Raw genomic sequence first — 27,012 nt, 5'->3', positions numbered from 1 at the left:
GGCCATGCATTGCTGCTGTTGCCCTGCCCATGGATTCTTTCAGGCATCCAGCACTAGATCGATTCCTCACCAGTGCCATGCTTTCTGTGGGTAAAACTGTGACAATTGCTCAGACGAATTAGTTAATGCTTCTAATCATCATGTAGTTACATCACCACTCACTTCCACAGCCCATCTCAATCTGATCTGTATTCAACCAAAAGCAATAACCACTTTTGGGTCTAAATGCCCTTGGTATTCCACAACATGGAAAACTTCCTAGTTTGTGCCTTGGTTGTATAGTGGTGAGCATAGCTGCCTTCCAGTTAGTTGACCCAGGTTGGACTCCCAACCAACGCAGTCCTTTTTTTTGTCCTGCTTTTGTGTTGTGCAACTTTTTAAGCCAAATTTTGGCTAAGGTCATGTCTTCATCTCAAGTGTTCAATAACAAATCAGAATCGAAAATGAGCTAACGAATGGTAGTGTGGCCGAGCGGTCTAAGGCGCTGGATTAAGGCTCCAGTCTCTTCGGAGGCGTGGGTTCAAATCCCACCGCTGCCATTATGTTTTAAAGTACAGGGAACTAATTGTAGTGTTTAGTTTTAGGTGTTCATCAAGCAGCCATGCAAACAAAATACACCTATGACACACCTGATGGTGAACATCTAGCAGTCAATAATATTCATCCTCTGTCTTTTTACAAATCTCACCTCTGCCTATATGATTAAACCAGCAGTGAAAGTTAAGGACTTTTTTTTTTGTTTAAAATGCACAATGCATGCATTCTGTAAAGTTCATGCTCTGTCATGTCACACACACTTTTTTATCTGGCCATGCATTGCTGCTGTTGCCCTGACCATGGATTCTTTCAGGAATCCAGCATTAGATTGATTGCTCACCCGGGCCATGCTCTCTGTGGGAAAATCTGTGACAATTGCCCAGAGGAATTAAATAATGCTTCTTAACATCATGTAGTTACACCACCACTCACTTCCACAGCCCATCTCAATCTGATCTGTATTCAACCAAAAGCAAATACAACTTTTTGGTCTAAATGCACTTTGGTATTCCACAACATGGAAAACTTCCTAGTTTGTGCCTTGGTTGAAGATTCACACCCCTCAACCACCCCACTCCAGAAACACAGACCACCATCACTCCTCACCCCCCCCCATCCTCCTCTGTCACCCACCCCTTCCCAGAGACAATGAACCCTGTCACACCTCTCTCCCCCCCACCCTCCTCCCTCACCCTCCCCTGCCCAGAGTCAACGACTCCAATCACAACCCCCCCACCCCCCCTGAAACTCAGAATACACGTTGAAGATGTGCGTTGGCTGTTCCAGAAACAGAAGACCAGGAAAGCCGCAGGTCCAGACAGTGTCTCCCCCTCTTGTCTCAAAGCCTGTGCTGAACAGCTGGCTCCCATCTTCCCCCACATCTTCAACAGATCCCTGGAGCTGTGTGAAGTTCCCACCTGCTTCAAACGCTCCACCATTATTCCGGTCCCCAAGAAACCCACCATCACTGTTCCAAATGACTATAGACCTGTCGTCTTGACGTCTGTGGTCATGAAACCCTTTGAACGCCTGGTTTTAGCCCATCTAAAGGACATCACAGAACACCAACTGGACCCCCTGCAGTTTGCCTACCGGGCAAACAGGTCGGTGGATGATGTAGTGAATATGGGGCTGCATTACATCCTGCAACATCTCGACCGCCCGGGAACCTATGCCAGGATTCTGTTTGTGGACTTCAGCTCGGCATTCAACACCATTGTGCCTGAACTCCTCACCTCCAAACTCTCCCAGCTCAGCGTGTCACCTGGTACCTGCAAGTGGATCACCAGCTTCCTGACAGACAGGAAGCAGCAAGTGAGGCTGAGGGAGATCACTTCTGGAACACGGTCCCTCAGTACTGGTGCCCCTCACGGATGTGTCCTCTCCCCACTTCTCTTCTCCCTGTACACCAACGACTGCCCTCCAGGAACTCAACTGTGAAACTCCTGAAGTTTGTAGACGACACCACTGTCATTGGGTTCATCCAGGATGGTGATGAGTCTGCATACCGACAGGAAGTTGAGCGTCTGGTACTCTGGTGCAGTCAACACAACCTGGTGCTGAACACGCTTAAGACTGTGGAGATGACGGTGGACTTCAGGAGACATCCCTCAACATTGCTCCCCCTCACTATATCAGACAGGCTGGTGTCTATTGTGGAGACCTTCACATTCCTAGGCACCACCATTTCCCAGGACCTGAAGTGGGAGACCAACATCTCCTCCATCCTCAAAAAGACCCAGCAGAGGATGTACTTCCTGAGGTAACTGGGGAAGTACAGTCTTCCACCGGAGCTGCTGATCCAGTTCTACACTGCGGTCATTGAGTCTGTCCTGTGCTCCTCCATCACTGTCTGGTATGGAGCAGCCACTAAACCGGACAGGATCAGACTGCAGCGGACTGTACGGTCAGCAGAAAGGATCACCGGTGCCCCCTTGCCCTCCATCCAGGACCTGTACCTCTCAAGATCCAGGAAAAGGGCAGGGAAAATCATCTCAGACCCCTCACACCCTGGTCACAAGCTCTTTGACCTGCTGCTCGCTGGCAGACGTTATAGAAGCCTGCAGACCAGGACCAGCCGACACAAGAACAGTTTCTTCCCCCTCGCCATCTCCCTGCTAAACAGCTGATACTGTAAATCTCATCCATCATTACACACTGCACTTTATGTTCACTTGTATATAAGATTTCGTTTGTTTTTTGCCTATTTATTCATAAATAGTAGATATAGTTATAGTTATTTATAAATCACAAACAATCCACAACTTGGACAATAACACAACACCCTTACACATTGTTGTTGTTGTTGTTTGTTGTTGTTGTTTTTTATCTTTTTTTCCTACATTGTACTTGAGAGACACCATCTACCGGAATCAATTTCCTTGTATGTGCTTGCACTTACTTGGCCAATAAATACGATTCTGTTTCTGATTCTGAATAGTGTTGAGCATAGCTGCCTTCCAAGCAAGATACCCAGGTTCGACTCCCAGCCAATGCAGTCCTCTTTTTTTAAGCCAAATTTTGGATAAGGTCATGTCTTCATCTCAAGTGTTCTTTAACACATCAGGATCTAAAATGAGCCGAGTGGGCTAAGGCGCTGGATTTAGGCTCCAGTCTCTTCGGAGGCGTCGGTTCAAATCCCACCGCTGCCATTATGTTTTAAAGTACAGGGAACTAATTGTAGTGCTTAGTTTTAGGTGTTCATCAAGCAGCCATTAAAACACAATACACCCACGACACACCTGATGGTGAACATCTGGCAGTCAATAACATTCATCCTGTCCTTTTACCCACGCACTCTTTCACCTGGCCATAAATTGTTCTCAAAATCCTGAGTATAGCTTCTAACTACACATCAAACATTAGTTTGACCCCTTATCAGTGCCATGCTCCCTTTAAGAAAAACTACGACATCCTGCAAGCTGTGTGCATTGGTGGTATAGTGGTGAGCATAGCTGCTTCCCAAGCAGTTGACCCGGGTTCGATTCCCGGCCAATGCAATGGACCTTTTATAACAACACGCAAACTATTGATCTATGTACGATGCTTTTGGTTGTCCCCTGTCACTGTATGTTCTGTGAAGCATTACTAGTTTCCCCAAAATAGTCATGGTAAAGATGTTGCATTTAATAAATCTCACAGAAGGTAGCTTGTCTGAAAGGTCTGTGCTACTAGTGTAAATGTCCAGTCTGTTGTACAAATGTGGGTTCAAATCCCACAACTGCCTATGTGATTAAAAATGCAGTAAAGGTCATGAATTAGTTTTTGTTTGTTTAAAATGAACAATGCATGCATTCGGTAAAGTTCATACCCTGTCATGTCACACACACTTTTGTATCTGGCCATGCATTGCTGCTGGATGCATGGATTCTTTCAGGCATCCAGCACTAGATCGATTCCTCACCAGTGCCATGCTGTCTGTGGGTAAAACTGTGACAATTGCTCAGAAGAATTAGTTAATGCTTCTAAACATTATGTAGTTACATCACCAATCACTTCCACAGCCCATCTCAATCTGATCTGTATTCAACCAAAAGCAATAACCACTTTTGGGTCTAAATGCCCTTGGTATTCCACAACATGGAAAACTTCTTAGTTTGTGCCTTGGTTGTATAGTGGTGAACATAACTGCCTTCCAATTAGTTTACCCGGGTTCGACTCCCAGCCAACGCAGTCCTTTTTTTTGTCCTGCTTTTGTGTTGTGAAATTTTAAGCCACATTTTGGCTAAGGTCATGTTTTCATCTCAATTGTTCTATAACACATCAGGATCTAAAATAAGCTAACGAATGGTAGTGTGGCCGAGCGGTCTAAGGCGCTGGATTTAAGCTCCAGTCTCTTTGGAGGCGTGGGTTCAAATCCCACTGCTGCCATTATGATGAAAACTACAAGGAACTAATTGTAGTGCTTAGTTTTAGGTGTTCATCAAGCAGCCATGAAAACACAATACACCCAGGACACAAGTGATGGTGAACATCTAGCAGTCAACAACATTCATCCTCTTTCATTTTACAAATCTCACCTCTGCCTTTATGATTAAACCAGCAGTGAAAGTTACGAATTTGTTTTTGTTTGTTTAAAATGCACAATGCATGCATTCTGTAAAGTTCATGCTCTGTCATGTCACACACACACTTTTTTCATTTGGCCATGCATTGCTGCTGTTGCCCTGACCATGGATTCTTTCAGGCATCCAGCACTAGACTGATTCCTCACCAGTGCCATGCTGTCTGTGGGAAAAACTGTGACAATTGCTCAGAAGAATTAGTTAATTTTTCTAAACATCATGTAGTTACAGTACCACTCACTTCCACAGCCCATCTCAATCTGATCTCTATTCAACCAAAAGAAATAACCACTTTTGGGTCTAAATGCCCTTGGTATTCCACAACATGGAAAACTTCCTAGTTTGTGCCTTTGTTGTATAGTGGTGAGCATAGCTGCTTTCCAGTTAGTTGACCCAGGTTGGACTCCCAACCAACGCAGTCCTTTTTTTGTCCTGCTTTTGTGTTGTGCAACTTTTTAAGCCAAATTTTGGCTAAGGTCATGTCTTCATCTCAAGTGTTCAATAACAAATCAGAATCGGAAATGAGCTAACGAATGGTAGTGTGGCCGAGCGGTCTAAGGCGCTGGATTAAGGCTCCAGTCTCTTCGGAGGCGTGGGTTCAAATCCCACCGCTGCCATTATGATGAAAACTACAAGGAACTAATTGTAGTGCTTAGTTTTAGGTGTTCATCAAGCAGCCATGAAAACACAATACACCCAGGACACACCTGATGGTGAACATCTGGCAGTCAATAACATTCATCCTGTCCTTTTACCCACGCACTCTTTCACCTGGCCATAAATTGTTCTCAAAATCCTGAGTATAGCTTCTAACTACACATCAAACATTAGTTTGACCCCTTATCAGTGCCATGCTCCCTTTAAGAAAATCTACGACAACCTGCAAGCTGTGTGCATTGGTGGTATAGTGGTGAGCATAGCTGCTTCCCAAGCAGTTGACCCGGGTTCGATTCCCGGCCAATGCAATGGACCTTTTACAACAACACGCAAACTATTGATCTTTGTACGATGCTTTTGGTTGTCCCCTGTCACTGTATGTTCTGTGAAGCATTACTAGTTTCCCCAAAATAGTCATGGTAAAGATGTTGCATTTAATAAATCTCACAGAAGGTAGCTTGTCTGAAAGGTCTGTGCTACTAGTGTAAATGTCCAGTCTGTTGTACAAATGTGGGTTCAAATCCCACAACTGCCTATGTGATTAAAAATGCAGTAAAGGTCATGAATTAGTTTTTGTTTGTTTAAAATGAACAATGCATGCATTCGGTAAAGTTCATACCCTGTCATGTCGCACACACTTTTGTATCTGGCCATGCATTGCTGCTGGATGCATGGATTCTTTCAGGCATCCAGCACTAGATCGATTCCTCACCAGTGCCATGCTGTCTGTGGGTAAAACTGTGACAATTGCTCAGAAGAATTAGTTAATGCTTCTAAACATTATGTAGTTACATCACCAATCACTTCCACAGCCCATCTCAATCTGATCTGTATTCAACCAAAAGCAATAACCACTTTTGGGTCTAAATGCCCTTGGTATTCCACAACATGGAAAACTTCTTAGTTTGTGCCTTGGTTGTATAGTGGTGAACATAACTGCCTTCCAATTAGTTTACCCGGGTTCGACTCCCAGCCAACGCAGTCCTTTTTTTTGTCCTGCTTTTGTGTTGTGAAATTTTAAGCCACATTTTGGCTAAGGTCATGTTTTCATCTCAATTGTTCTATAACACATCAGGATCTAAAATAAGCTAACGAATGGTAGTGTGGCCGAGCGGTCTAAGGCGCTGGATTTAAGCTCCAGTCTCTTTGGAGGCGTGGGTTCAAATCCCACTGCTGCCATTATGATGAAAACTACAAGGAACTAATTGTAGTGCTTAGTTTTAGGTGTTCATCAAGCAGCCATTAAAACACAATACACCCACGACACACCTGATGGTGAACACCTAGCAGTCAATAATATTCATCCTCTGTCTTTTTACAAATCTCACCTCTGCCTATATGATTAAACCAGCAGTGAAAGTTAAGGACTTTTTTGTTTTGTTTAAAATGCACAATGCATGCATTCTGTAAAGTTCATGCTCTGTCATGTCACACACACTTTTTTATCTGGCCATGCATTGCTGCTGTTGCCCTGACCATGGATTCTTTCAGGAATCCAGCATTAGATTGATTGCTCACCCGGGCCATGCTCTCTGTGGGAAAATCTGTGACAATTGCCCAGAGGAATTAAATAATGCTTCTTAACATCATGTAGTTACACCACCACTCACTTCCACAGCCCATCTCAATCTGATCTGTATTCAACCAAAAGCAAATACAACTTTTGGATCTAAATGCATTTTGGTATTCCACAACATGGAAAACTTCCTAGTTTGTGCCTTGGTTGATGATTCACACCCCTCAACCACCCCACTCCAGAGACACAGACCACCATCACTCCTCACTCCTCCCCATCCTCCTCTGTCACCCACCCCTTCCCAGAGACAATGAACCCTGTCACACCTCTCACCCCCCCACCCCCCCTGGATCTCAGAATACACGTTGAAGATGTGCGTTGGCTGTTCCAGAAACAGAAGACCAGGAAAGCCGCAGGTCCAGACAGTGTCTCCCCCTCCTGTCTCAAAGCCTGTGCTGAACAGCTGGCTCCCATCTTCCCCCACATCTTCAACAGATCCCTGGAGCTGTGTGAAGTTCCCACCTGCTTCAAACACTCCACCATTATTCCGGTCCCCAAGAAACCCACCATCACTGTTCCAAATGACTACAGACCTGTCGTCTTGACGTCTGTGGTCATGAAATCCTTTGAACGCCTGGTTTTAGCCCATCTAAAGGACATCACAGAACACCAACTGGACCCCCTGCAGTTTGCCTACCGGGCAAACAGGTCGGTGGATGATGTAGTGAATATGGGGCTGCATTACATCCTGCAACATCTCGACCGCCCGGGAACCTATGCCAGGATTCTGTTTGTGGACTTCAGCTCAGCATTCAACACCATTGTGCCTGAACTCCTCACCTCCAAACTCTCCCAGCTCAGCGTGTCACCTGGTACCTGCAAGTGGATCACCAGCTTCCTGACAGACAGGAAGCAGCAAGTGAGGCTGAGGGAGATCACTTCTGGAACACGGTCCCTCAGTACTGGTGCCCCTCACGGATGTGTCCTCTCCCCACTTCTCTTCTCCCTGTACACCAACGACTGCCCTCCAGGAACTCAACTGTGCAACTCCTGAAGTTTGCAGACGACACCACTGTCATTGGGCTCATCCAGGATGGTGATGAGTCTGCATACCGACAGGAAGTTGAGCGTCTGGTACTCTGGTGCAGTCAACACAACCTGGTGCTGAACACGCTTAAGACTGTGGAGATGACGGTGGACTTCAGGAGACATCCCTCAACATTGCTCCCCCTCACTATATCAGACAGGCTGGTGTCTATTGTGGAGACCTTCACATTCCTAGGCACCACCATTTCCCAGGACCTGAAGTGGGAGACCAACATCTCCTCCATCCTCAAAAAGACCCAGCAGAGGATGTACTTCCTGAGGCAACTGGGGAAGTACAGTCTTCCACAGGAGCTGCTGATCCAGTTCTACACTGCGGTCATTGAGTCTGTCCTGTGCTCCTCCATCACTGTCTGGTATGGAGCAGCCACTAAACCGGACAGGATCAGACTGCAGCGGACTGTACGGTCAGCAGAAAGGATCACCGGTGCCCCCTTGCCCTCCATCCAGGACCTGTACCTCTCAAGATCCAGGAAAATGGCAGGGAAAATCATCTCAGACCCCTCACACCCTGGTCACAGGCTCTTTGACCTGCTGCTCGCTGGCAGACGTTATAGAAGCCTGCAGACCAGGACCAGCCGACACAAGAACAGTTTCTTCCCCCTCGCCATCTCCCTCCTAAACGGCTGATACTGTAAATCTCATCCATCATTACACACTGCACTTTATGTTCACTTGTATATAAGATTTCGTTTGTTTTTTGCCTATTTATTCATAAATAGTAGATATAGTTATAGTTATTTATAAATCACAAACAATCCACAATTTGGACAATAACACAACACCCTTACACATTGTTGTTGTTGTTGTTTGTTGTTGTTGTTTTTTATCTTTTTTTCCTACATTGTACTTGAGAGACACCATCTACCGGAATCAATTTCCTTGTATGTGCTTACACTTACTTGGCCAATAAATACGATTCTGTTTCTGATTCTGAATAGTGTTGAGCATAGCTGCCTTCCAAGCAAGATACCCAGGTTCGACTCCCAGCCAACGCAGTCCTCTTTTTTTAAGCCAAATTTTGGATAAGGTCATGTCTTCATCTCAAGTGTTCTTTAACACATCAGGATCTAAAATGAGCCGAGTGGGCTAAGGCGCTGGATTTAGGCTCCAGTCTCTTCGGAGGCGTGGGTTCAAATCCCACCGCTGCCATTATGTTTTAAAGTACAGGGAACTAATTGTAGTGCTTAGTTTTAGGTGTTCATCAAGCAGCCATTAAAACACAATACACCCACGACACACCTGATGGTGAACATCTAGCAGTCAATAACATTCATCCTGTCCTTTCACCCACGCACTCTTTCACCTGGCCATAAATTGTTCTCAAAATCCTGAGTATAGCTTCTAACTACACATCAAACATTAGTTTGACTCCTTATCAGTGCCATGCTCCCTTTAAGAAAAACTACGACATCCTGCAAGCTGTGTGCATTGGTGGTATAGTGGTGAGCATAGCTGCTTCCCAAGCAGTTGACCCGGGTTCGATTCCCGGCCAATGCAATGGACCTTTTACAACAACACGCAAATCATTGATCTTTGTACGATGCTTTTGGTTGTCTCCTGTCACTGTATGTTTTGTGAAGCATTACTAGTTTCCCCAAAATAGTCATGGTAAAGATGTTGCATTTAATAAATCTCACAGAAGGTAGCTTGTCTGAAAGGTCTGTGCTACTAGTGTAAATGTCCAGTCTGTTGTACAAATGTGGGTTCAAATCCCACAACTGCCTATGTGATTAAAAATGCAGTAAAGGTCATGAATTAGTTTTTGTTTGTTTAAAATGAACAATGCATGCATTCTGTAAAGTTCATGCCCTGTCATGTCACACACACACTTTTTTCATTTGGCCATGCATTGCTGCTGTTGCCCTGACCATGGATTCTTTCAGGCATCCAGCACTAGACTGATTCCTCACCAGTGCCATGCTGTCTGTGGGAAAAACTGTGACAATTGCTCAGAAGAAATAGTTAATTTTTCTAAACATCATGTAGTGACAGTACCACTCACTTCCACAGCCCATCTCAATCTGATCTCTATTCAACCAAAAGAAATAACCACTTTTGGGTCTAAATGCCCTTGGTATTCCACAACATGGAAAACTTCCTAGTTTGTGCCTTTGTTGTATAGTGGTGAGCATAGCTGCCTTCAGGTTAGTTGACCCGGGTTGGACTCCCAGCCAACGCAGTCCTCTTTTTTCATCCTGCTTTTGTGTTGTGCAACTTTTTAAGCCAAATTTTGGCTAAGGTCATGTTTTCATCTCAAGTGTTCTATAACACATCAGGATCTAAAATAACCTAATGAGTGGTATTGTGGCCGAGCGGTCTAAGGCGCTGGATTTAGGCTCCAGTCTCTTCAGAGGCGTGGGTTCAAATCCCACCGCTGCCATTATGATGAAAACTACAAGGACTAATTGTGGTGTTTTGTTTTAGGTGTTCATCAAGCATCCATGCAAACACAATACACCCACGACACACCTGATGGTGAACATCTAGCAGTCAATAACATTCATCCTCTGTCCTTTTACCCACGCACTCTTTCACCTGGCCATAAATTGTTCTCAAAATCCTGAGTATAGCTTCTAACTACACATAAAACATGCAATGGACCTTTTACAACAACACGCAAACCATTGATCTTTGTACGATGCTTTTGGTTGTCTCCTGTCACTGTATGTTCTGTGAAGCATTACTAGTTTCCTCAAAATAGTCATGGTAAAGATGTTGCATTTAATATATCTCACAGAAGGTAGCTTGTCTGAAAGGTCTGTGCTACTAGTGTAAATGTCCAGTCTGTTGTACAAATGTGGGTTCAAATCCCACAACTGCCTATGTGATTAAAAATGCAGTAAAGGTCATGAATTAGTTTTTGTTTGTTTAAAATGAACAATGCATGCATTCGGTAAAGTTCATACCCTGTCATGTCGCACACACTTTTGTATCTGGCCATGCATTGCTGCTGGATGCATGGATTCTTTCAGGCATCCAGCACTAGATCGATTCCTCACCAGTGCCATGCTGTCTGTGGGTAAAACTGTGACAATTGCTCAGAAGAATTAGTTAATGCTTCTAAACATTATGTAGTTACATCACCAATCACTTCCACAGCCCATCTCAATCTGATCTGTATTCAACCAAAAGCAATAACCACTTTTGGGTCTAAATGCCCTTGGTATTCCACAACATGGAAAACTTCTTAGTTTGTGCCTTGGTTGTATAGTGGTGAACATAACTGCCTTCCAATTAGTTTACCCGGGTTCGACTCCCAGCCAACGCAGTCCTTTTTTTTGTCCTGCTTTTGTGTTGTGAAATTTTAAGCCACATTTTGGCTAAGGTCATGTTTTCATCTCAATTGTTCTATAACACATCAGGATCTAAAATAAGCTAACGAATGGTAGTGTGGCCGAACGGTCTAAGGCGCTGGATTTAAGCTCCAGTCTCTTTGGAGGCGTGGGTTCAAATCCCACCGCTGCCATTATGATGAAAACTACAAGGAACTAATTGTAGTGCTTAGTTTTAGGTGTTCATCAAGCAGCCATGAAAACACAATACACCCAGGACACAAGTGATGGTGAACATCTAGCAGTCAACAACATTCATCCTCTTTCATTTTACAAATCTCACCTCTGCCTTTATGATTAAACCAGCAGTGAAAGTTACGAATTTGTTTTTGTTTGTTTAAAATGCACAATGCATGCATTCTGTAAAGTTCATGCTCTGTCATGTCACACACACACTTTTTTCATTTGGCCATGCATTGCTGCTGTTGCCCTGACCATGGATTCTTTCAGGCATCCAGCACTAGACTGATTCCTCACCAGTGCCATGCTGTCTGTGGGAAAAATTGTGACAATTGCTCAGAAGAATTAGTTAATTTTTCTAAACATCATGTAGTTACATCACCACTCACTTCCACAGCCCATCTCAATCTGATCTCTATTCAACCAAAAGAAATAACCACTTTTGGGTCTAAATGCCCTTGGTATTCCACAACATGGAAAACTTCCTAGTTTGTGCCTTTGTTGTATAGTGGTGAGCATAGCTGCCTTCAGGTTAGTTGACCCGGGTTGGACTCCCAGCCAACGCAGTCCTCTTTTTTCATCCTGCTTTTGTGTTGTGCAACTTTTTAAGCCAAATTTTGGCTAAGGTCATGTTTTCATCTCAAGTGTTCTATAACACATCAGGATCTAAAATAACCTAATGAGTGGTAGTGTGGCCGAGCGGTCTAAGGCGCTGGATTTAGGCTCCAGTCTCTTCGGAGGCGTGGGTTCAAATCCCACCGCTGCCATTATGATGAAAACTACAAGGAACTAATTGTAGTGTTTTGTTTTAGGTGTTCATCAAGCAGCCATGCAAACACAATACACCCACGACACACCTGATGGTGAACATCTAGCAGTCAATAACATTCATCCTCTGTCCTTTTACCCACGCACTCTTTCACCTGGCCATAAATTGTTCTCAAAATCCTGAGTATAGCTTCTAACTACACATCAAACATGCAATGGACCTTTTACAACAACACGCAAACCATTGATCTTTGTACGATGCTTTTGGTTGTCTCCTGTCACTGTATGTTCTGTGAAGCATTACTAGTTTCCTCAAAATAGTCATGGTAAAGATGTTGCATTTAATATATCTCACAGAAGGTAGCTTGTCTGAAAGGTCTGTGCTACTAGTGTAAATGTCCAGTCTGTTTTACAAATGTGGGTTCAAATCCCACAACTGCCTATGTGATTAAAAATGCAGTAAAGGTCATGAACTAGTTTTTGTTTGTTTAAAATGAACAATGCATGCATTCTGTAAAGTTCATGCTCTGTCATGTCACACACACACTTTTTTCATTTGGCCATGCATTGCTGCTGTTGCCCTGACCATGGATTCTTTCAGGCATCCAGCACTAGATTGATTCCTCACCAGTGCCATGCTGTCTGTGGGAAAAACTGTGACAATTGCTCAGAAGAATTAGTTAATTTTTCTAAACATCATGTAGTTACAGTACCACTCACTTCCACAGCCCATCTCAATCTGATCTCTATTCAACCAAAAGAAATAACCACTTTTGGGTCTAAATGCCCTTGGTATTCCACAACATGGAAAACTTCCTAGTTTGTGCCTTTGTTGTATAGTGGTGAGCATAGCTGCCTTCAGGTTAGTTGACCCGGGTTGGACTCCCAGCCAACGCAGTCCTCTTTTTTCATCCTGCTTTTGTGTTGTGCAACTTTTTAAGCCAAATTTTGGCTAAGGTCATGTTTTCATCTCAAGTGTTCTATAACACATCAGGATCTAAAATAACCTAATGAGTGGTAGTGTGGCCGAGCGGTCTAAGGTGCTGGATTTAGGCTCCAGTCTCTTCGGAGGCGTGGGTTCAAATCCCACCACTGCCATTATGATGAAAACTACAAGGAACTAATTGTGGTGTTTTGTTTTAGGTGTTCATCAAGCAGCCATGCAAACACAATACACCCACGACACACCTGATGGTGAACATCTAGCAGTCAATAACATTCATCCTCTGTCCTTTTACCCACGCACTCTTTCACCTGGCCATAAATTGTTCTCAAAATCCTGAGTATAGCTTCTAACTACACATCAAACATTAGTTTGACTCCTTATCAGTGCCATGCTCCCTTTAAGAAAATCTACGACAACCTGCAAGCTGTGTGCATTGGTGGTATAGTGGTGAGCATAGCTGCTTTCCAGTTAGTTGACCCAGGTTGGACTCCCAACCAACGCAGTCCTTTTTTTGTCCTGCTTTTGTGTTGTGCAACTTTTTAAGCCAAATTTTGGCTAAGGTCATGTCTTCATCTCAAGTGTTCAATAACAAATCAGAATCGGAAATGAGCTAACGAATGGTAGTGTGGCCGAGCGGTCTAAGGCGCTGGATTAAGGCTCCAGTCTCTTCGGAGGCGTGGGTTCAAATCCCACCGCTGCCATTATGTTTTAAAGTACAGGGAACTAATTGTAGTGTTTAGTTTTAGGTGTTCATCAAGCAGCCATGCAAACAAAATACACCTATGACACACCTAATGGTGAACATCTAGCAGTCAATAACATTCATCCTCTGTCTTTTTACCCACGCACTCTTTAACCTGGTCATAAATTGTTCGCAAAATCCTGAGTATAGCTTCTAACTACTCATCAAACATTAGTTTGACTCCTTATCAGTGCCATGCTCCCTTTAAGAAAAACTACGACAACCAGCAAGATTTGTGCATTGGTGGTATAGTGGTGAGTATAGCTGCTTCCCAAGCAGTTTACCCGGGTTCGATTCCCGGCCAATGCAATGGACCTATTACAACAATACGCAAACTATTCATCTTTGTAAGATGCTATTGGTTGCCTCCTGTCACTCTATGTTCTGTGAAGTACTACTAGTTTCCCCAAAATAGACCTGGTAAAGATGTTGCATTTAATATATCTCAAAGAAGGTAGCTTGTCTGAAAGGTCTGTGCTACTAGTGTAAATGTCCAGTGTCTTTAAAAATGTGGGTTCAAATCCCACAACTGCCTATGTGATTAAAAATGCAGTAAAAGTCATGAATTAGGTTTTTTTTGTTTAAAATGCACAATGCATGCATTCTGTAAAGTTCATGCTCTGTCATGTCACACACACTTTTTTCATCTGGCCATGCATTGCTGCTGTTGCCCTGACCATGGATTCTTTCAGGCATCCAGCACTAGATTGATTCCTCACAAGTGCCATGCTGTCTGTGGGAAAAACTGTGACAATTGCTCAGAAGAATTAGTTAATGCTTCTAAACATTATGTAGTTACATCACCACTCACTTCCACAGCCCATCTCAATCTGATCTGTATTCAACCAAAAGCAATAACCACTTTTGGGTCTAAATGCCCTTGGTATTCCACAACATGGAAAACTTCCTAGTTTGTGCCTTGGTTGTATAGTGGTGAGCATAGCTGCCTTCCAGTTAGTTGACCCGGGTTCGACTCCCAGCCAACGCAGTTCTTTTTTTTTATCCTGCTTTTGTGTTGTGAAATTTTAAGCCACATTTTGGCTAAGGTCATGTTTTCATCTCAAGTGTTCTATAACACATCAGGATCTAAAATAAGCTAATGAATGGTAGTGTGGCCGAGTGGTCTAAGGCGCTGGATTTAAGCTCCAGTCTCTTCGGAGGTGTGGGTTCAAATCCCAACGTTGCCATTATGATGAAAACTACAAGGAACTAATTGTAGTGCTTAGTTTTAGGTGTTCATCAAGCAGCCATTAAAACACAATACACCCACGACACACCTGATGGTGAACACCTAGCAGTCAATAATATTCATCCTCTGTCTTTTTACAAATCTCACCTCTGCCTATATGATTAAACCAGCAGTGAAAGTTAAGGACTTTTTTGTTTTGTTTAAAATGCACAATGCATGCATTCTGTAAAGTTCATGCTCTGTCATGTCACACACACTTTTTTATCTGGCCATGCATTGCTGCTGTTGCCCTGACCATGGATTCTTTCAGGAATCCAGCATTAGATTGATTGCTCACCCGGGCCATGCTCTCTGTGGGAAAATCTGTGACAATTGCCCAGAGGAATTAAATAATGCTTCTTAACATCATGTAGTTACACCACCACTCACTTCCACAGCCCATCTCAATCTGATCTGTATTCAACCAAAAGCAAATACAACTTTTGGATCTAAATGCATTTTGGTATTCCACAACATGGAAAACTTCCTAGTTTGTGCCTTGGTTGATGATTCACACCCCTCAACCACCCCACTCCAGAGACACAGACCACCATCACTCCTCACTCCTCCCCATCCTCCTCTGTCACCCACCCCTTCCCAGAGACAATGAACCCTGTCACACCTCTCACCCCCCCCCCCCCCCTGGATCTCAGAATACACGTTGAAGATGTGCGTTGGCTGTTCCAGAAACAGAAGACCAGGAAAGCCGCAGGTCCAGACAGTGTCTCCCCCTCCTGTCTCAAAGCCTGTGCTGAACAGCTGGCTCCCATCTTCCCCCACATCTTCAACAGATCCCTGGAGCTGTGTGAAGTTCCCACCTGCTTCAAACACTCCACCATTATTCCGGTCCCCAAGAAACCCACCATCACTGTTCCAAATGACTACAGACCTGTCGTCTTGACGTCTGTGGTCATGAAATCCTTTGAACGCCTGGTTTTAGCCCATCTAAAGGACATCACAGAACACCAACTGGACCCCCTGCAGTTTGCCTACCGGGCAAACAGGTCGGTGGATGATGTAGTGAATATGGGGCTGCATTACATCCTGCAACATCTCGACCGCCCGGGAACCTATGCCAGGATTCTGTTTGTGGACTTCAGCTCAGCATTCAACACCATTGTGCCTGAACTCCTCACCTCCAAACTCTCCCAGCTCAGCGTGTCACCTGGTACCTGCAAGTGGATCACCAGCTTCCTGACAGACAGGAAGCAGCAAGTGAGGCTGAGGGAGATCACTTCTGGAACACGGTCCCTCAGTACTGGTGCCCCTCACGGATGTGTCCTCTCCCCACTTCTCTTCTCCCTGTACACCAACGACTGCCCTCCAGGAACTCAACTGTGCAACTCCTGAAGTTTGCAGACGACACCACTGTCATTGGGCTCATCCAGGATGGTGATGAGTCTGCATACCGACAGGAAGTTGAGCGTCTGGTACTCTGGTGCAGTCAACACAACCTGGTGCTGAACACGCTTAAGACTGTGGAGATGACGGTGGACTTCAGGAGACATCCCTCAACATTGCTCCCCCTCACTATATCAGACAGGCTGGTGTCTATTGTGGAGACCTTCACATTCCTAGGCACCACCATTTCCCAGGACCTGAAGTGGGAGACCAACATCTCCTCCATCCTCAAAAAGACCCAGCAGAGGATGTACTTCCTGAGGCAACTGGGGAAGTACAGTCTTCCACAGGAGCTGCTGATCCAGTTCTACACTGCGGTCATTGAGTCTGTCCTGTGCTCCTCCATCACTGTCTGGTATGGAGCAGCCACTAAACCGGACAGGATCAGACTGCAGCGGACTGTACGGTCAGCAGAAAGGATCACCGGTGCCCCCTTGCCCTCCATCCAGGACCTGTACCTCTCAAGATCCAGGAAAATGGCAGGGAAAATCATCTCAGACCCCTCACACCCTGGTCACAGGCTCTTTGACCTGCTGCTCGCTGGCAGACGTTATAGAAGCCTGCAGACCAGGACCAGCCGACACAAGAACAGTTTCTTCCCCCTCGCCATCTCCCTCCTAAACGGCTGATACTGTAAATCTCATCCATCATTACACACTGCACTTTATGTTCACTTGTATATAAGATTTCGTTTGTTTTTTGCCTATTTATTCATAAATAGTAGATATAGTTATAGTTATTTATAAATCACAAACAATCCACAATTTGGACAATAACACAACACCCTTACACATTGTTGTTGTTGTTGTTTGTTGTTGTTGTTTTTTATCTTTTTTTCCTACATTGTACTTGAGAGACACCATCTACCGGAATCAATTTCCTTGTATGTGCTTACACTTACTTGGCCAATAAATACGATTCTGTTTCTGATTCTGAATAGTGTTGAGCATAGCTGCCTTCCAAGCAAGATACCCAGGTTCGACTCCCAGCCAACGCAGTCCTCTTTTTTTAAGCCAAATTTTGGATAAGGTCATGTCTTCATCTCAAGTGTTCTTTAACACATCAGGATCTAAAATGAGCCGAGTGGGCTAAGGCGCTGGATTTAGGCTCCAGTCTCTTCGGAGGCGTGGGTTCAAATCCCACCGCTGCCATTATGTTTTAAAGTACAGGGAACTAATTGTAGTGCTTAGTTTTAGGTGTTCATCAAGCAGCCATTAAAACACAATACACCCACGACACACCTGATGGTGAACATCTAGCAGTCAATAACATTCATCCTGTCCTTTCACCCACGCACTCTTTCACCTGGCCATAAATTGTTCTCAAAATCCTGAGTATAGCTTCTAACTACACATCAAACATTAGTTTGACTCCTTATCAGTGCCATGCTCCCTTTAAGAAAAACTACGACATCCTGCAAGCTGTGTGCATTGGTGGTATAGTGGTGAGCATAGCTGCTTCCCAAGCAGTTGACCCGGGTTCGATTCCCGGCCAATGCAATGGACCTTTTACAACAACACGCAAATCATTGATCTTTGTACGATGCTTTTGGTTGTCTCCTGTCACTGTATGTTTTGTGAAGCATTACTAGTTTCCCCAAAATAGTCATGGTAAAGATGTTGCATTTAATAAATCTCACAGAAGGTAGCTTGTCTGAAAGGTCTGTGCTACTAGTGTAAATGTCCAGTCTGTTGTACAAATGTGGGTTCAAATCCCACAACTGCCTATGTGATTAAAAATGCAGTAAAGGTCATGAATTAGTTTTTGTTTGTTTAAAATGAACAATGCATGCATTCTGTAAAGTTCATGCCCTGTCATGTCACACACACACTTTTTTCATTTGGCCATGCATTGCTGCTGTTGCCCTGACCATGGATTCTTTCAGGCATCCAGCACTAGACTGATTCCTCACCAGTGCCATGCTGTCTGTGGGAAAAACTGTGACAATTGCTCAGAAGAAATAGTTAATTTTTCTAAACATCATGTAGTGACAGTACCACTCACTTCCACAGCCCATCTCAATCTGATCTCTATTCAACCAAAAGAAATAACCACTTTTGGGTCTAAATGCCCTTGGTATTCCACAACATGGAAAACTTCCTAGTTTGTGCCTTTGTTGTATAGTGGTGAGCATAGCTGCCTTCAGGTTAGTTGACCCGGGTTGGACTCCCAGCCAACGCAGTCCTCTTTTTTCATCCTGCTTTTGTGTTGTGCAACTTTTTAAGCCAAATTTTGGCTAAGGTCATGTTTTCATCTCAAGTGTTCTATAACACATCAGGATCTAAAATAACCTAATGAGTGGTATTGTGGCCGAGCGGTCTAAGGCGCTGGATTTAGGCTCCAGTCTCTTCAGAGGCGTGGGTTCAAATCCCACCGCTGCCATTATGATGAAAACTACAAGGACTAATTGTGGTGTTTTGTTTTAGGTGTTCATCAAGCATCCATGCAAACACAATACACCCACGACACACCTGATGGTGAACATCTAGCAGTCAATAACATTCATCCTCTGTCCTTTTACCCACGCACTCTTTCACCTGGCCATAAATTGTTCTCAAAATCCTGAGTATAGCTTCTAACTACACATAAAACATGCAATGGACCTTTTACAACAACACGCAAACCATTGATCTTTGTACGATGCTTTTGGTTGTCTCCTGTCACTGTATGTTCTGTGAAGCATTACTAGTTTCCTCAAAATAGTCATGGTAAAGATGTTGCATTTAATATATCTCACAGAAGGTAGCTTGTCTGAAAGGTCTGTGCTACTAGTGTAAATGTCCAGTCTGTTGTACAAATGTGGGTTCAAATCCCACAACTGCCTATGTGATTAAAAATGCAGTAAAGGTCATGAATTAGTTTTTGTTTGTTTAAAATGAACAATGCATGCATTCGGTAAAGTTCATACCCTGTCATGTCGCACACACTTTTGTATCTGGCCATGCATTGCTGCTGGATGCATGGATTCTTTCAGGCATCCAGCACTAGATCGATTCCTCACCAGTGCCATGCTGTCTGTGGGTAAAACTGTGACAATTGCTCAGAAGAATTAGTTAATGCTTCTAAACATTATGTAGTTACATCACCAATCACTTCCACAGCCCATCTCAATCTGATCTGTATTCAACCAAAAGCAATAACCACTTTTGGGTCTAAATGCCCTTGGTATTCCACAACATGGAAAACTTCTTAGTTTGTGCCTTGGTTGTATAGTGGTGAACATAACTGCCTTCCAATTAGTTTACCCGGGTTCGACTCCCAGCCAACGCAGTCCTTTTTTTTGTCCTGCTTTTGTGTTGTGAAATTTTAAGCCACATTTTGGCTAAGGTCATGTTTTCATCTCAATTGTTCTATAACACATCAGGATCTAAAATAAGCTAACGAATGGTAGTGTGGCCGAGCGGTCTAAGGCGCTGGATTTAAGCTCCAGTCTCTTTGGAGGCGTGGGTTCAAATCCCACCGCTGCCATTATGATGAAAACTACAAGGAACTAATTGTAGTGCTTAGTTTTAGGTGTTCATCAAGCAGCCATGAAAACACAATACACCCAGGACACAAGTGATGGTGAACATCTAGCAGTCAACAACATTCATCCTCTTTCATTTTACAAATCTCACCTCTGCCTTTATGATTAAACCAGCAGTGAAAGTTACGAATTTGTTTTTGTTTGTTTAAAATGCACAATGCATGCATTCTGTAAAGTTCATGCTCTGTCATGTCACACACACACTTTTTTCATTTGGCCATGCATTGCTGCTGTTGCCCTGACCATGGATTCTTTCAGGCATCCAGCACTAGACTGATTCCTCACCAGTGCCATGCTGTCTGTGGGAAAAACTGTGACAATTGCTCAGAAGAATTAGTTAATTTTTCTAAACATCATGTAGTTACATCACCACTCACTTCCACAGCCCATCTCAATCTGATCTCTATTCAACCAAAAGAAATAACCACTTTTGGGTCTAAATGCCCTTGGTATTCCACAACATGGAAAACTTCCTAGTTTGTGCCTTTGTTGTATAGTGGTGAGCATAGCTGCCTTCAGGTTAGTTGACCCGGGTTGGACTCCCAGCCAACGCAGTCCTCTTTTTTCATCCTGCTTTTGTGTTGTGCAACTTTTTAAGCCAAATTTTGGCTAAGGTCATGTTTTCATCTCAAGTGTTCTATAACACATCAGGATCTAAAATAACCTAATGAGTGGTAGTGTGGCCGAGCGGTCTAAGGCGCTGGATTTAAGCTCCAGTCTCTTTGGAGGCGTGGGTTCAAATCCCACCGCTGCCATTATGATGAAAACTACAAGGAACTAATTGTAGTGTTTTGTTTTAGGTGTTCATCAAGCAGCCATGCAAACACAATACACCCACGACACACCTGATGGTGAACATCTAGCAGTCAATAACATTCATCCTCTGTCCTTTTACCCACGCACTCTTTCACCTGGCCATAAATTGTTCTCAAAATCCTGAGTATAGCTTCTAACTACACATCAAACATGCAATGGACCTTTTACAACAATACGCAAACCATTGATCTTTGTACGATGCTTTTGGTTGTCTCCTGTCACTGTATGTTCTGTGAAGCATTACTAGTTTCCTCAAAGTAGTCATGGTAAAGATGTTGCATTTAATATATCTCACAGAAGGTAGCTTGTCTGAAAGGTCTGTGCTACTAGTGTAAATGTCCAGTCTGTTTTACAAATGTGGGTTCAAATCCCACAACTGCCTATGTGATTAAAAATGCAGTAAAGGTCATGAACTAGTTTTTGTTTGTTTAAAATGAACAATGCATGCATTCTGTAAAGTTCATGCTCTGTCATGTCACACACACACTTTTTTCATTTGGCCATGCATTGCTGCTGTTGCCCTGACCATGGATTCTTTCAGGCATCCAGCACTAGATTGATTCCTCACCAGTGCCATGCTGTCTGTGGGAAAAACTGTGACAATTGCTCAGAAGAAATAGTTAATTTTTCTAAACATCATGTAGTTACAGTACCACTCACTTCCACAGCCCATCTCAATCTGATCTCTATTCAACCAAAAGAAATAACCACTTTTGGGTCTAAATGCCCTTGGTATTCCACAACATGGAAAACTTCCTAGTTTGTGCCTTTGTTGTATAGTGGTGAGCATAGCTGCCTTCAGGTTAGTTGACCCGGGTTGGACTCCCAGCCAACGCAGTCCTCTTTTTTCATCCTGCTTTTGTGTTGTGCAACTTTTTAAGCCAAATTTTGGCTAAGGTCATGTTTTCATCTCAAGTGTTCTATAACACATCAGGATCTAAAATAACCTAATGAGTGGTAGTGTGGCCGAGCGGTCTAAGGTGCTGGATTTAGGCTCCAGTCTCTTCGGAGGCGTGGGTTCAAATCCCACCACTGCCATTATGATGAAAACTACAAGGAACTAATTGTGGTGTTTTGTTTTAGGTGTTCATCAAGCAGCCATGCAAACACAATACACCCACGACACACCTGATGGTGAACATCTAGCAGTCAATAACATTCATCCTCTGTCCTTTTACCCACGCACTCTTTCACCTGGCCATAAATTGTTCTCAAAATCCTGAGTATAGCTTCTAACTACACATCAAACATTAGTTTGACTCCTTATCAGTGCCATGCTCCCTTTAAGAAAATCTACGACAACCTGCAAGCTGTGTGCATTGGTGGTATAGTGGTGAGCATAGCTGCTTTCCAGTTAGTTGACCCAGGTTGGACTCCCAACCAACGCAGTCCTTTTTTTGTCCTGCTTTTGTGTTGTGCAACTTTTTAAGCCAAATTTTGGCTAAGGTCATGTCTTCATCTCAAGTGTTCAATAACAAATCAGAATCGGAAATGAGCTAACGAATGGTAGTGTGGCCGAGCGGTCTAAGGCGCTGGATTAAGGCTCCAGTCTCTTCGGAGGCGTGGGTTCAAATCCCACCGCTGCCATTATGTTTTAAAGTACAGGGAACTAATTGTAGTGTTTAGTTTTAGGTGTTCATCAAGCAGCCATGCAAACAAAATACACCTATGACACACCTAATGGTGAACATCTAGCAGTCAATAACATTCATCCTCTGTCTTTTTACCCACGCACTCTTTAACCTGGTCATAAATTGTTCGCAAAATCCTGAGTATAGCTTCTAACTACTCATCAAACATTAGTTTGACTCCTTATCAGTGCCATGCTCCCTTTAAGAAAAACTACGACAACCAGCAAGATTTGTGCATTGGTGGTATAGTGGTGAGTATAGCTGCTTCCCAAGCAGTTTACCCGGGTTCGATTCCCGGCCAATGCAATGGACCTATTACAACAATACGCAAACTATTCATCTTTGTAAGATGCTATTGGTTGCCTCCTGTCACTCTATGTTCTGTGAAGTACTACTAGTTTCCCCAAAATAGACCTGGTAAAGATGTTGCATTTAATATATCTCAAAGAAGGTAGCTTGTCTGAAAGGTCTGTGCTACTAGTGTAAATGTCCAGTGTCTTTAAAAATGTGGGTTCAAATCCCACAACTGCCTATGTGATTAAAAATGCAGTAAAAGTCATGAATTAGGTTTTTTTTTGTTTAAAATGCACAATGCATGCATTCTGTAAAGTTCATGCTCTGTCATGTCACACACACTTTTTTCATCTGGCCATGCATTGCTGCTGTTGCCCTGACCATGGATTCTTTCAGGCATCCAGCACTAGACTGATTCCTCACCAGTGCCATGCTGTCTGTGGGAAAAACTGTGACAATTGCTCAGAAGAATTAGTTAATGCTTCTAAACATTATGTAGTTACATCACCACTCACTTCCACAGCCCATCTCAATCTGATCTGTATTCAACCAAAAGCAATAACCACTTTTGGGTCTAAATGCCCTTGGTATTCCACAACATGGAAAACTTCCTAGTTTGTGCCTTGGTTGTATAGTGGTGAGCATAGCTGCCTTCCAGTTAGTTGACCCGGGTTCGACTCCCAGCCAACGCAGTTCTTTTTTTTATCCTGCTTTTGTGTTGTGAAATTTTAAGCCACATTTTGGCTAAGGTCATGTTTTCATCTCAAGTGTTCTATAACACATCAGGATCTAAAATAAGCTAATGAATGGTAGTGTGGCCGAGTGGTCTAAGGCGCTGGATTTAAGCTCCAGTCTCTTCGGAGGTGTGGGTTCAAATCCCAACGTTGCCATTATGATGAAAACTACAAGGAACTAATTGTAGTGCTTAGTTTTAGGTGTTCATCAAGCAGCCATTAAAACACAATACACCCACGACACACCTGATGGTGAACACCTAGCAGTCAATAATATTCATCCTCTGTCTTTTTACAAATCTCACCTCTGCCTATATGATTAAACCAGCAGTGAAAGTTAAGGACTTTTTTGTTTTGTTTAAAATGCACAATGCATGCATTCTGTAAAGTTCATGCTCTGTCATGTCACACACACTTTTTTATCTGGCCATGCATTGCTGCTGTTGCCCTGACCATGGATTCTTTCAGGAATCCAGCATTAGATTGATTGCTCACCCGGGCCATGCTCTCTGTGGGAAAATCTGTGACAATTGCCCAGAGGAATTAAATAATGCTTCTTAACATCATGTAGTTACACCACCACTCACTTCCACAGCCCATCTCAATCTGATCTGTATTCAACCAAAAGCAAATACAACTTTTGGATCTAAATGCATTTTGGTATTCCACAACATGGAAAACTTCCTAGTTTGTGCCTTGGTTGATGATTCACACCCCTCAACCACCCCACTCCAGAGACACAGACCACCATCACTCCTCACTCCTCCCCATCCTCCTCTGTCACCCACCCCTTCCCAGAGACAATGAACCCTGTCACACCTCTCACCCCCCCCACCCCCCCTGGATCTCAGAATACACGTTGAAGATGTGCGTTGGCTGTTCCAGAAACAGAAGACCAGGAAAGCCGCAGGTCCAGACAGTGTCTCCCCCTCCTGTCTCAAAGCCTGTGCTGAACAGCTGGCTCCCATCTTCCCCCACATCTTCAACAGATCCCTGGAGCTGTGTGAAGTTCCCACCTGCTTCAAACGCTCCACCATTATTCCGGTCCCCAAGAAACCCACCATCACTGTTCCAAATGACTACAGACCTGTCGTCTTGACGTCTGTGGTCATGAAATCCTTTGAACGCCTGGTTTTAGCCCATCTAAAGGACATCACAGAACACCAACTGGACCCCCTGCAGTTTGCCTACCGGGCAAACAGGTCGGTGGATGATGTAGTGAATATGGGGCTGCATTACATCCTGCAACATCTCGACCGCCCGGGAACCTATGCCAGGATTCTGTTTGTGGACTTCAGCTCAGCATTCAACACCATTGTGCCTGAACTCCTCACCTCCAAACTCTCCCAGCTCAGCGTGTCACCTGGTACCTGCAAGTGGATCACCAGCTTCCTGACAGACAGGAAGCAGCAAGTGAGGCTGAGGGAGATCACTTCTGGAACACGGTCCCTCAGTACTGGTGCCCCTCACGGATGTGTCCTCTCCCCACTTCTCTTCTCCCTGTACACCAACGACTGCCCTCCAGGAACTCAACTGTGCAACTCCTGAAGTTTGCAGACGACACCACTGTCATTGGGCTCATCCAGGATGGTGATGAGTCTGCATACCGACAGGAAGTTGAGCGTCTGGTACTCTGGTGCAGTCAACACAACCTGGTGCTGAACACGCTTAAGACTGTGGAGATGACGGTGGACTTCAGGAGACATCCCTCAACATTGCTCCCCCTCACTATATCAGACAGGCTGGTGTCTATTGTGGAGACCTTCACATTCCTAGGCACCACCATTTCCCAGGACCTGAGGTGGGAGACCAACATCTCCTCCATCCTCAAAAAGACCCAGCAGAGGATGTACTTCCTGAGGCAACTGGGGAAGTACAGTCTTCCACAGGAGCTGCTGATCCAGTTCTACACTGCGGTCATTGAGTCTGTCCTGTGCTCCTCCATCACTGTCTGGTATGGAGCAGCCACTAAACCGGACAGGATCAGACTGCAGCGGACTGTACGGTCAGCAGAAAGGATCACCGGTGCCCCCTTGCCCTCCATCCAGGACCTGTACCTCTCAAGATCCAGGAAAAGGGCAGGGAAAATCATCTCAGACCCCTCACACCCTGGTCACAGGCTCTTTGACCTGCTGCTCGCTGGCAGACGTTATAGAAGCCTGCAGACCAGGACCAGCCGACACAAGAACAGTTTCTTCCCCCTCGCCATCTCCCTCCTAAATGGCTGATACTGTAAATCTCATCCATCATTACACACTGCACTTTATGTTCACTTGTATATAAGATTTCGTTTGTTTTTTGCCTATTTATTCATAAATAGTAGATATAGTTATAGTTATTTATAAATCACAAACAATCCACAATTTGGACAATAACACAACACCCTTGCACATTGTTGTTGTTGTTGTTTGTTGTTGTTGTTGTTTTTTATCTTTTTCTCCTACATTGTACTTGAGAGACACCATCTACCGGAATCAATTTCCTTGTATGTGCTTGCACTTACTTGGCCAATAAATACGATTCTGTTTCTGATTCTGAATAGTGTTGAGCATAGCTGCCTTCCAAGCAAGATACCCAGGTTCGACTCCCAGCCAACGCAGTCCTCTTTTTTTAAGCCAAATTTTGGATAAGGTCATGCCTTCATCTCAAGTGTTCTTTAACACATCAGGATCTAAAATGAGCCGAGTGGGCTAAGGCGCTGGATTTAGGCTCCAGTCTCTTCGGAGGCGTGGGTTCAAATCCCACCGCTGCCATTATGTTTTAAAGTACAGGGAACTAATTGTAGTGCTTAGTTTTAGGTGTTCATCAAGCAGCCATTAAAACACAATACACCCACGACACACCTGATGGTGAACATCTAGCAGTCAATAACATTCATCCTGTCCTTTCACCCACGCACTCTTTCACCTGGCCATAAATTGTTCTCAAAATCCTGAGTATAGCTTCTAACTACACATCAAACATTAGTTTGACTCCTTATCAGTGCCATGCTCCCTTTAAGAAAAACTACGACATCCTGCAAGCTGTGTGCATTGGTGGTATAGTGGTGAGCATAGCTGCTTCCCAAGCAGTTGACCCGGGTTCGATTCCCGGCCAATGCAATGGACCTTTTACAACAACACGCAAACCATTGATCTTTGTACGATGCTTTTGGTTGTCTCCTGTCACTGTATGTTTTGTGAAGCATTACTAGTTTCCCCAAAATAGTCATGGTAAAGATGTTGCGTTTAATAAATCTCACAGAAGGTAGCTTGTCTGAAAGGTCTGTGCTACTAGTGTAAATGTCCAGTCTGTTGTACAAATGTGGGTTCAAATCCCACAACTGCCTATGTGATTAAAAATGCAGTAAAGGTCATGAATTAGTTTTTGTTTGTTTAAAATGAACAATGCATGCATTCTGTAAAGTTCATGCCCTGTCATGTCACACACACTTTTGTATCTGGCCATGCATTGCTGCTGTTGCCCTGCCCATGGATTCTTTCAGGCATCCAGCACTAGATCGATTCCTCACCAGTGCCATGGTTTCTGTGGGT

General features: G+C 44.0%; 23 non-coding genes across 23 annotated transcripts; all 23 read left to right on the top strand.

Annotated features, from left to right (window-relative positions):
• The first annotated feature begins 457 nt into the window (after window positions 1–457).
• trnal-aag (transfer RNA leucine (anticodon AAG)) lies at window positions 458–539 on the top strand. Its single transcript has one exon. It is a non-coding gene; the product is annotated as a tRNA-Leu (tRNA).
• A 2,925-nt stretch (window positions 540–3,464) lies between these two features.
• Window positions 3,465–3,536, top strand: trnag-ccc (transfer RNA glycine (anticodon CCC)). Its single transcript has one exon. It is a non-coding gene; the product is annotated as a tRNA-Gly (tRNA).
• Window positions 3,537–4,325: 789 nt separating this feature from the next.
• On the top strand, window positions 4,326–4,407 carry trnal-uaa (transfer RNA leucine (anticodon UAA)). The gene has a single exon. It is a non-coding gene; the product is annotated as a tRNA-Leu (tRNA).
• Window positions 4,408–5,136: 729 nt separating this feature from the next.
• On the top strand, window positions 5,137–5,218 carry trnal-aag (transfer RNA leucine (anticodon AAG)). The gene has a single exon. It is a non-coding gene; the product is annotated as a tRNA-Leu (tRNA).
• A 276-nt stretch (window positions 5,219–5,494) lies between these two features.
• trnag-ccc (transfer RNA glycine (anticodon CCC)) lies at window positions 5,495–5,566 on the top strand. The gene has a single exon. It is a non-coding gene; the product is annotated as a tRNA-Gly (tRNA).
• Window positions 5,567–6,355: 789 nt separating this feature from the next.
• trnal-uaa (transfer RNA leucine (anticodon UAA)) lies at window positions 6,356–6,437 on the top strand. The gene has a single exon. It is a non-coding gene; the product is annotated as a tRNA-Leu (tRNA).
• Window positions 6,438–9,306: 2,869 nt separating this feature from the next.
• trnag-ccc (transfer RNA glycine (anticodon CCC)) lies at window positions 9,307–9,378 on the top strand. The gene has a single exon. It is a non-coding gene; the product is annotated as a tRNA-Gly (tRNA).
• An 801-nt stretch (window positions 9,379–10,179) lies between these two features.
• On the top strand, window positions 10,180–10,261 carry trnal-uag (transfer RNA leucine (anticodon UAG)). The gene has a single exon. It is a non-coding gene; the product is annotated as a tRNA-Leu (tRNA).
• A 1,004-nt stretch (window positions 10,262–11,265) lies between these two features.
• trnal-uaa (transfer RNA leucine (anticodon UAA)) lies at window positions 11,266–11,347 on the top strand. Its single transcript has one exon. It is a non-coding gene; the product is annotated as a tRNA-Leu (tRNA).
• Window positions 11,348–12,078: 731 nt separating this feature from the next.
• Window positions 12,079–12,160, top strand: trnal-uag (transfer RNA leucine (anticodon UAG)). Its single transcript has one exon. It is a non-coding gene; the product is annotated as a tRNA-Leu (tRNA).
• Window positions 12,161–13,177: 1,017 nt separating this feature from the next.
• Window positions 13,178–13,259, top strand: trnal-uag (transfer RNA leucine (anticodon UAG)). Its single transcript has one exon. It is a non-coding gene; the product is annotated as a tRNA-Leu (tRNA).
• Window positions 13,260–13,726: 467 nt separating this feature from the next.
• trnal-aag (transfer RNA leucine (anticodon AAG)) lies at window positions 13,727–13,808 on the top strand. The gene has a single exon. It is a non-coding gene; the product is annotated as a tRNA-Leu (tRNA).
• A 278-nt stretch (window positions 13,809–14,086) lies between these two features.
• Window positions 14,087–14,158, top strand: trnag-ccc (transfer RNA glycine (anticodon CCC)). The gene has a single exon. It is a non-coding gene; the product is annotated as a tRNA-Gly (tRNA).
• A 796-nt stretch (window positions 14,159–14,954) lies between these two features.
• Window positions 14,955–15,036, top strand: trnal-uaa (transfer RNA leucine (anticodon UAA)). Its single transcript has one exon. It is a non-coding gene; the product is annotated as a tRNA-Leu (tRNA).
• A 2,869-nt stretch (window positions 15,037–17,905) lies between these two features.
• trnag-ccc (transfer RNA glycine (anticodon CCC)) lies at window positions 17,906–17,977 on the top strand. Its single transcript has one exon. It is a non-coding gene; the product is annotated as a tRNA-Gly (tRNA).
• An 801-nt stretch (window positions 17,978–18,778) lies between these two features.
• Window positions 18,779–18,860, top strand: trnal-uag (transfer RNA leucine (anticodon UAG)). Its single transcript has one exon. It is a non-coding gene; the product is annotated as a tRNA-Leu (tRNA).
• A 1,004-nt stretch (window positions 18,861–19,864) lies between these two features.
• On the top strand, window positions 19,865–19,946 carry trnal-uaa (transfer RNA leucine (anticodon UAA)). The gene has a single exon. It is a non-coding gene; the product is annotated as a tRNA-Leu (tRNA).
• A 731-nt stretch (window positions 19,947–20,677) lies between these two features.
• On the top strand, window positions 20,678–20,759 carry trnal-uaa (transfer RNA leucine (anticodon UAA)). The gene has a single exon. It is a non-coding gene; the product is annotated as a tRNA-Leu (tRNA).
• Window positions 20,760–21,776: 1,017 nt separating this feature from the next.
• On the top strand, window positions 21,777–21,858 carry trnal-uag (transfer RNA leucine (anticodon UAG)). Its single transcript has one exon. It is a non-coding gene; the product is annotated as a tRNA-Leu (tRNA).
• Window positions 21,859–22,325: 467 nt separating this feature from the next.
• Window positions 22,326–22,407, top strand: trnal-aag (transfer RNA leucine (anticodon AAG)). The gene has a single exon. It is a non-coding gene; the product is annotated as a tRNA-Leu (tRNA).
• Window positions 22,408–22,685: 278 nt separating this feature from the next.
• trnag-ccc (transfer RNA glycine (anticodon CCC)) lies at window positions 22,686–22,757 on the top strand. Its single transcript has one exon. It is a non-coding gene; the product is annotated as a tRNA-Gly (tRNA).
• A 796-nt stretch (window positions 22,758–23,553) lies between these two features.
• On the top strand, window positions 23,554–23,635 carry trnal-uaa (transfer RNA leucine (anticodon UAA)). Its single transcript has one exon. It is a non-coding gene; the product is annotated as a tRNA-Leu (tRNA).
• Window positions 23,636–26,508: 2,873 nt separating this feature from the next.
• trnag-ccc (transfer RNA glycine (anticodon CCC)) lies at window positions 26,509–26,580 on the top strand. The gene has a single exon. It is a non-coding gene; the product is annotated as a tRNA-Gly (tRNA).
• Window positions 26,581–27,012: the final 432 nt, after the last annotated feature.

This window comes from Denticeps clupeoides, unplaced genomic scaffold (genome assembly GCF_900700375.1).
Source record: "Denticeps clupeoides unplaced genomic scaffold, fDenClu1.1, whole genome shotgun sequence".
Classification (NCBI taxonomy): domain Eukaryota; kingdom Metazoa; phylum Chordata; class Actinopteri; order Clupeiformes; family Denticipitidae; genus Denticeps; species Denticeps clupeoides.
Note: the sequence above shows the minus strand (reverse complement) of the source record. Positions and strands in the feature narration are given on the sequence as shown.